We start from the raw sequence: 8,176 nt of genomic DNA, 5'->3' as shown, positions 1-8,176 counted from the left end.
AGGCCTTGGCTAATGTGTGTTTCTCCTGCCCCCAGCTCCTGGTAGCTTTCATTCTACTGTATTTCAGTGATTCCAGCTTTTCCAGATCCTACATATCAGTGAGATCATGTAGTAAGTGATTTTCTGTGCTTGCTTTATTTCATTTAACATAATGTCTTCTAGGTTCATCTATGTCATTGCAAATGGCAGGATTTTCTTCTTGTTAAGGCTGAAAGATATTTTAGTACGTGTGTGTGTGCCTCACATATTCTTAATCCATTCATCTGCCAACCTATGGAATAAAAGACATCATTTTCAAACTGTATATCTGAAATATGTTAAATAAGAAACTCGTACAGCTCAGTAGCAAAATAATAAGAATAATAACCTGATTAAAAATGGGCAAAGGACCTGAATAGGCATTTTTCCAAAGAAGGCATAGAAATGGGCAAAAGGTATAGGAAAAAGTCCTCAACTCATCATCAGGGAAATGCAAATTAAAACCACAAACAGTTATCACCTTGCACCTGTTAGGATGGCATTTATGAAAAAGTCAAAAGGTAACACTTGTTGGTGAGGATGTGGAGAAGAGCGAACCCTTGTTCACGGTGGGTGGGAATGTAATTAGCAGAGCCGTGATGAAAACAGCCTGAAGGTTCCTGAGGAAATGACAGAGCTTCGATAGGATCCAGCAGTCCCACTTCTGGCGACAAACCCACAGGAAAGGAGGTCAGCGGGTAGAAGAGCTGCCTGTCCTCCCGTGTTCGCTGCAGCACTGCTCACAATAGCCAAGACAGGGAAACGAACCAAGTGTCCCTCGGCAGAAGCCATTTGTTTTTAAAGCTAACAGGCCACACCTGATCACAACATTATTTTACTTTAAAAAAACCACCTTCTAGGGCAGGTGAAAGCTGGGTATACTCACATCTCACGTTGGCATATAGTGCTCACTGCAGAACCTGTGAACTCGGCAGCTCAGGACAACCCACAGTGATTCTGCGAAAACGGCTGACTGAATAACTGTGAACTTAAGCAAGTCTCAACCCCGCTGTGTCTCAACCCCTACTGCCTGTGCTATCGTTCAGAGGAACTGTCCCAAGTCTCTCTACCCTGTATTGCCCAGAACCCTCCTGGTGCCAGGCAGCCTCAGTGCCTTCTTCCTCCTCCCTTTCTTCCCTGATAGAGTTCAAATCTCACGTCTTTAGGTTTGTTCAGAACTAACCAGCAAAACTGCACCCAGCTGTTCTCCTAACATCGTTCACGTGTGGCTCTGTATATCATAAGGAAAGAGATTCCTGAATGTACAACCAAGGCATACTGTGTACATTCAACGTTGTGCATCCTAAAATCTGCCCACTCCCTGTGGTAGCTGCTCCTGCAACTCTCACTGTGGGCTCGCATGGCCACTTCAGCTGTCTAAACAGAAATATTTGCATCCCCAGCTCCACTCCTTTAGCTCCTGCACAGTGAGAAAGAAACAGCAAGTCAGACATGAAATCCATTAATACATTAATTCAGCTCAACAAGCAAAACCCATGAGCACCCGACTCAGCAGAGGCTACCAGGCGTGACTAATCAGATCCCTAGCCAAAGCGACACTCTCTTCCTTGGTCCTCTCCGGAAGCCTGCTGGTTATGCAGCTTCTTCCTCCGAGCTCAGGAGACTCTGAAAAATGCAGTTCAAAAGGATGTAAATTAGGAAAGTGTAAACACCCCTGGCTCCCTCACACAGGACTAGGTTTTGTGGTGGGGGAGGTTGATTGACCTCATTGAGTCTTGGTTTTCTCATCAGTGATGACTGGCAGAGTTTTGTGTGAAGCCCCAGGGCCCTGACCCCACCACGAGGAGCTTGAATTGGGCAGGTCGGCAGCGGGCCCGGGCAGCTGTGGGTTTAAAAGCTGCCCAGTGACTGCGATGCTACCCGGCTGAACAGCATCAGCCCAGCTTGTGGCTTCTCAGGTGCAATGTGCAGACTCCCATCCAATATTTTTAACGGAGGCTCTGACCCTCTGAGGGGTCAGTGCTGCGGGGACATGGATGGCACTTTGAGGACCCAGGTTCCAGATCTGTGGCTCTCAGCCTTGGCTGCACTTCAGATTGGCCCAGTCCCTCCTGACTGGAGAAGATCTTATGGAAACTATTGGTCAGGAATCTCTACCCTAGCCAAGCTGCAGGAGTGTGACTCAAACTGGCTGATTACCTGGATCCTCTGTGAAATCTGATCCTGGTGCTCAGTGACTCAAAGACTGCGGAAAGTCAGAGCTCATGAATCCAGATGACAATGACATGCAAGTCTGTTCCTGGTCCCCGAGATTCAGTTCCCAGAGCTACTGTGGCTTGTGAGCCACAGGTGCAATTTTCCTTTTGTGAGATGCTCTGTATCATTGCAAATATGGCCTTTATTTGTAGAAAAAATATCTTTTTGACACTGACAATTAAAGAAACATAACTGATATTTCTGTATGTAAGGTGTAACATCCCATAATTCTGCTCTACCTGCATCAACCTGCATGTTAGTGTCATCTTCCTCATGGGGAAGAGCTGACAGCCACCACCTGCTGGCCCCACACCTCCACCCTCGCCTGAAACCCCAGGCCTGGAGAACACACTTGTCAGCTCCCTGCCTGGTGCTTGAGTTTGTCCCTCCGTGAAGAAGCACTCGAAGGCTGGGTGTTGATAAAATGACTCCACCGATGGAGGCAAAACTCTTGCCCAGCTGACTCTCCCTTCTGGGAAGGACTGGTCAAGGTCAAATGGTGAGGCAGCCAATGCTTAAAGAAGGTCTTTCTTCTTTCTTTTCCTCTAGTTATTTGTTCAGCTTTCATCTCCAGCCTCCTCAGCATTTTCCTGATAGGAACCTATTGATGAAACGTGTCCCAAAACGCTTCACCAAAGAACAATTTATCCGTCTAGATCCTCAGTCCTGTCCGCTTTCTAAAATGACCAATAGACAATCCAAGTGTGTCGTCAGTATTGGCTACAGCTTAATTACTCACTGTCCTGAAGCTGCGTGCTCTGATCCAGAGACGGATTCTAGCAGTGGGCTTTAGGCGTGTTTCCCAGTATCAGTCAGTATCTGGGAGAAACTTAGGACTCTTGTCTCTCTCCCGCTTGCTTCCACAAGGTCCATATAGACACTTGATTACTAATCACGGGTGAGTTGGTGTGGCAAGTAATCACATTGTCCATCCCAACATGCTTTTCTTACAATGTAAGCTTCACACACCAGCCATGGAATGGTGATGTCTGTCCACTCCTCTCATTCGGTCTGGCTGGATCTTTGCGATTCCCCTGATTAACAGAGTACAACGAGAGGGACGTGATTTTACTTCCAAGGCTAGCGTGCGAAAGGTGATATGGCCTCAGCCTGGTTCTCTTGGGATTTCACTCTTAGAAGAAATTTGAAGAAGCCCAAACAACCACATGGAGAAGCCACAAACAGATATTCTGGCTGGAAGCCCAGCAGAGGTCCCAGCCAACAGCCAGCATCAACTGCCATATGAAGGAGTGCGCCTGCAGGGCGTTTCAGACCTCAGCTGCCAAGCTGCCTCCAGCCTCCCGGTCTTCCAAGCTGAGGATGCAGACAGTGTGGAGCAGAGATAAGCCACCCCCTACAATGCTGTTCTCAGATCCCTGGCTCGCAGAACCCAAGAGCGTTATAAAATAGTTGCTATTGTACGTTGCCAAGTTTGGGGTTGCTTGTGGCTTCAAGGACAGGAAATTCCAAACTCTCGGTCAATGCTTAGTCATACTGTCCTGGGTTTGTTTTCAGAGAAAACACATGACAGAGTGGTCCCTGTTCTCTCTTACCTCTCCAGTGACTGCAGCGAGAAGTGCCGAGGGCCAGACAGGCTTTCTCTCTGAATGTTCTCTCTTCCTGATACAGCAACCAGGCTTGGCTGGTTTTGCAGTGAGCACTGCAGACAAGCAGGGTCCCTCGTGCTGTGACTCCATTTCCTCCTGCTATTGTAGGAATTCCCTGGCCTGGTTGGTGGAGTTAAGCTTAGCGTCTGGTTGTGAGTGCACAGAAAGGAATATACTGCCCAGCACGTGGTTCTAAGCTCTGATCTGCCCTATTGCATAGTCTCATAAATTCTCGTGAAGAATTTCCCATTGAGTCCGACCTAGTTTAATGGAATCTATTTGGAGGCTTGGAACCAAAGCCCCAATTAATAATGTTACTTTGCTTTCCTTTGCCAGTTTAGCCTATGCATATATTTTCCTTAGAGAGCCCACGGAGGAGAGAGAGGTGGTTAAAACGAGAAGAGATCTGTGGATGACTGCATCTCCAGGCCAAAGACCATTCTGATAGCTTCCATGAGAGCTCCCTGGGCATCCATGGAAAAGATATTTTTGAGGGAGAAATCCCCAATGCTTCTCGAATCATGCAGCCCACACAGGGATTTCCTACAAGCAAACCCAGCCTTGAGTCATAAAGACCTGATCACTTTCCTGGGTGAAGACAGCAGAATGACTCAGTTATTCTGTGGATAGGTGACTTGATCAATGAGTTGGCGAGAGTTCTAAGACATGTCTTTCAGGCACATGTCTCGGATTTGTAAAATTATTATTATTTGAGATGGAGACTCTGTCACCCAGGCTGGAGTGCAGTGGCATGATCTCGGCTCACTGCAACCTCCACCTACCAGGTTCAAACGATTCTCCCGCCTCAGCCTCCTGTGTAGCTGGGATTACAGGCACCTGCCCCCATGCCTGGCTAACCTTTGTGTTTTTAGTAGAGACGGGGTTTGACCACATTAGCTGGGCTGGTCTCCAACTCCTGACCTCAGGTGATCCACCCGCCTCGGCCTCCCAAAGTGCTGGGATTACAGGTGTGAACCACTGTGCCTGGCCTCCGATTTGTAAGAAAATTTAAACAAGATTCAGTGTCTCTGCATCTCACATTGGTTGTATATTGCATTTAAAGGGTGATAATTCTCCCCTAATCAAACTGCCCATATGCTGGCAAGGACATAAATGTTATGAAGACAAGAGGTAGCTGAGAAATAAAGAGACAATAACCATGAGACAGACCCAGAGGTCAGGCAGGGTAGGGATGCTGTGAGGACATGGCTCATCCCACAGGGCCTGGGAACCGGCGGTCACAGCAGTGCCAGGTCGTGTTCTCTCCACAGGGACAGACAGGCCACCAGCCTGACAGGGACGGCATGAGGGGGCCACTGCCAGGGACAAGCAGGGATTGCACTAGAATTTCTCAAAACCTGTGTCACAGAAGACAAGTTTTATTAAAAACTACTATATGACGATTCTGTGTTCAGGTGAGTTTTGGCCTGAGGAAGATCTGCAGCAAGTTTCACACGTCGATTTCTCCACAGACATTTCCTTCTGGGAAACGTAGAGGAATGCTGGTCATCTCAAGGTGTTAAACATAAATTTCGCTGAATGGTGGGATTATAGTTAATTTGCATTTTTTCCTTTTGTTTATCTGTGAACCACATATTTTGCATAATGACTATATATTGCTTTTGTGGTGGAGAAAATGTTTTAATGCAATGAAAACTCCTTTCTACCTGAGGTCAGGCTGCTCTGCAGAACAGTGGACAGAGTGGGAAGGTGGGAATAGAGTGGTTCCTCCCTGCGGAGGAGGAGGGAAACCCAGGCTGGACGCAGGCAGGGTCTGAACCTCCAGTGAAGACATGAGGGACTGGGGTGGGCACAGCACAGTGCAGGGCCTGCTTGCTTTCCTCTCCTCACACCCTGCTTGTATATTCCAGTTTCTTTCAGGACAATGAGCTCCAAGCAGGGATGGTGCAGGAAGAGCTCAGGACGGCTCTTGCCACCTCCATCTCAGCCAGAGGCTTTTCCTGAGTTCAGGAGCCAAGCTTCTCAGACCCATTCTTGCACCCTGCAAATTTTTAATCCATTACTGAGGGCCACTAATCCCAAACTGAATTTAGAGAAACAAACAGGAATAGATGCTTTTTTAAATACTTACCAACATTCATATTTCTTCTCTGATTTTGAAAAACATAATAACAAAACACTTGGGAACATGCAGCAAAGATACTTTATGGGAATATTTATTATGCAAAAAACTAAATTAATTACATACATTTGCATCCTATTAAGCACTGAAAAGTAAAGCAGCTTTACTAGAATTAAATCTACTTCTACCAAAATGATCTCAGCTGGCAGGAAGAGTTAGGGCAAGATCAATTTGGATTGAGGTTTTCCATCCTGCTTAGGAATTCTAAAGTTCTATAGAATGAAAGATTTTCTTGACAATAATTTTTAAATCATAAAAATGAAAGAAATATTATTAGAAGTCCTACAATTTCACCACCCACTTCGATTCCCTAATGTAGTTATCCATGCTGCTTTTCCAATATCCTCCAAACAACGATTATGGATTTATGTAAGTTTTTTCTACTAAATTATGTTTTATAGACACTATTGAAACAGTATTGCTTGCTAAAAATCTGTGAATTTTGTGTAAAAGTAAGGTCCCAAGATTTTCTAAAGTTTGAAAGACAGTCCTGCTCTGGCGTCACCCTCTGGGTTCAGTGCGATGATGCCCAGTGAACACCTCCAGCCTGCTGGGGCTGGAGCCCCTGTCTCAGCCTAACCCTGCCCAGTAACAGCTGACTCAGCCGTGCTGCTCTGGTGGCCCTGAGGCCCTCTGGGCTTGCAGGTATTCCTGCCCTCAGCAGGGGACCAGCCCAGGCTTCCGTGAGGTGGTTTCCTCTCCAGAGGGTACCCTCGGGCCTCTCTCAGGACTTCTCCACCCCACGCACCCCACGGCCCACACCTCCTTTCAGGGGAGGGGCACAGACACCTCCCATCTTCTTTCCTACACCTCAACTTTGCACCCTTCCCCTTTTACTCTACGCATCATGGCAATTTTCACCCCTTTTTGGACAAAAAGTTCCTGACAGGACTTTGGAGAGAACCTCTCCGGCACTTACAATCTGAACTCTAACCTACGTCATTTGCAACAGAACGAAAAGTGCTTTCATCTGTCCTTTCAGATAAATTATTTATTTATGTTTTTCTTTATAGCACCATAGTTCAGCTTTGTGGGATTTGAAGACAAAATCCAGGTTTGAATTGTGATTCTATTTCTTACTGTTCCGTGGCCTGGGGCAGCTGGCTCAGCTCTCTGAGCCTTATGGTCTCCATGGCTGAGTGAGGATGCCCGCCTCCACTCAGAACCAGCCCGGTGTGGTGCCAGCAACCCATCCAACACAAGCAAAGGGGATTTCTTAATGCAAACATTTTGTCTTGCACAAAGCAGTACTTAATTTAAGAAACAGCAAATGAAGAAAAGGAAAAAGAGGATTAGAAAACTGCAGAAAGAGCTCAGTGCATGGCAAGAATTGAATAAATGTTAGTTCTTCCCATTTAGTGTTGCTTTCCAACCCAACAGGCAGGCTTCGAAAGACAGAGAAGACAGAGGCATTACAGCAAAAGCAGTGATAAGAGTTTCTTGCATCTTCACAAATCAAGCATCTTGATCTGCATCCAGGTTTGTCTGAACAAAGGGTTAATAGGAGCCAAGGTTTGGGTTGCTGAAAGCCATGGGCCCACGTTAGGCTGAGGACAAGTGTGCATGAGGATGGCAGGTGGTTTTGCCCAGAATGAACTGGAGGGTGATGACCCTGGACCTGGCAGTGAAGCAGCAGAATGAACTGGAGGGTGATGACCCTGGACCTGGCAGTGAAGCAGCAGTGTCTCTGCTCGGCAGGAGAGGGAGGTGTGGAGCCGCCTGTCACAGGCTTAGCTACGAGGCTTTGGGCCCAGCCTGTAGATGCTGGTGGCATCTGCTCAGAGCTTTGAGGAGAGGATTCCCAGAGCCAAGCTACGGATGGGACTAGGATGTGAGTGACCAAGAACAGCCGCTCTTCGCCTGCAAGGGCAGGGTGGGGCGGGATGGGAGGTGAGCTTTGCCGAGTGCCAGGCTGAAGGTGATGCGATCACTGCACCATGGCCAGGAGCAGAACCACACGTTCTTTTTTGGTTTCTGTGTAATCCTTGCCAAATTTACAATAAACCTGAAAATCTGCTGGAGTCTCTCTTTCTTTCCCAACCTTTGCAATGGCCTGTCTTGAAACTTCTTGCCTGGTTCCCTGCTTCTCATTTTTCCCTGTTCCTCCTGCTCCCTTTTTCTTTACAGCTTCTTCTCCAATCATGTTCCTCTCTATTCTTTTTCTTTTTGCTACCCTGCATGGTAAATATTT

The 8,176-nt window shown here is 47.0% G+C and overlaps 1 long non-coding RNA gene across 1 annotated transcript; it reads right to left on the bottom strand.

Annotated features, from left to right (window-relative positions):
- Window positions 1–1,471: 1,471 nt before the first annotated feature.
- LOC117081531 lies at window positions 1,472–2,315 on the bottom strand. The gene is made up of 2 exons (XR_004436189.1): window positions 1,744–2,315; window positions 1,472–1,644 (listed from the first exon to the last, which is right to left on the bottom strand). It is a non-coding gene; the product is annotated as an uncharacterized LOC117081531 (long non-coding RNA).
- Window positions 2,316–8,176: the final 5,861 nt, after the last annotated feature.

The sequence above is a fragment of the Trachypithecus francoisi genome, unplaced genomic scaffold, assembly GCF_009764315.1.
Source record: "Trachypithecus francoisi isolate TF-2019V2 unplaced genomic scaffold, Tfra_2.0 Lachesis_group8, whole genome shotgun sequence".
Lineage (NCBI taxonomy): Eukaryota > Metazoa > Chordata > Mammalia > Primates > Cercopithecidae > Trachypithecus > Trachypithecus francoisi.
Note: the sequence above shows the minus strand (reverse complement) of the source record. Positions and strands in the feature narration are given on the sequence as shown.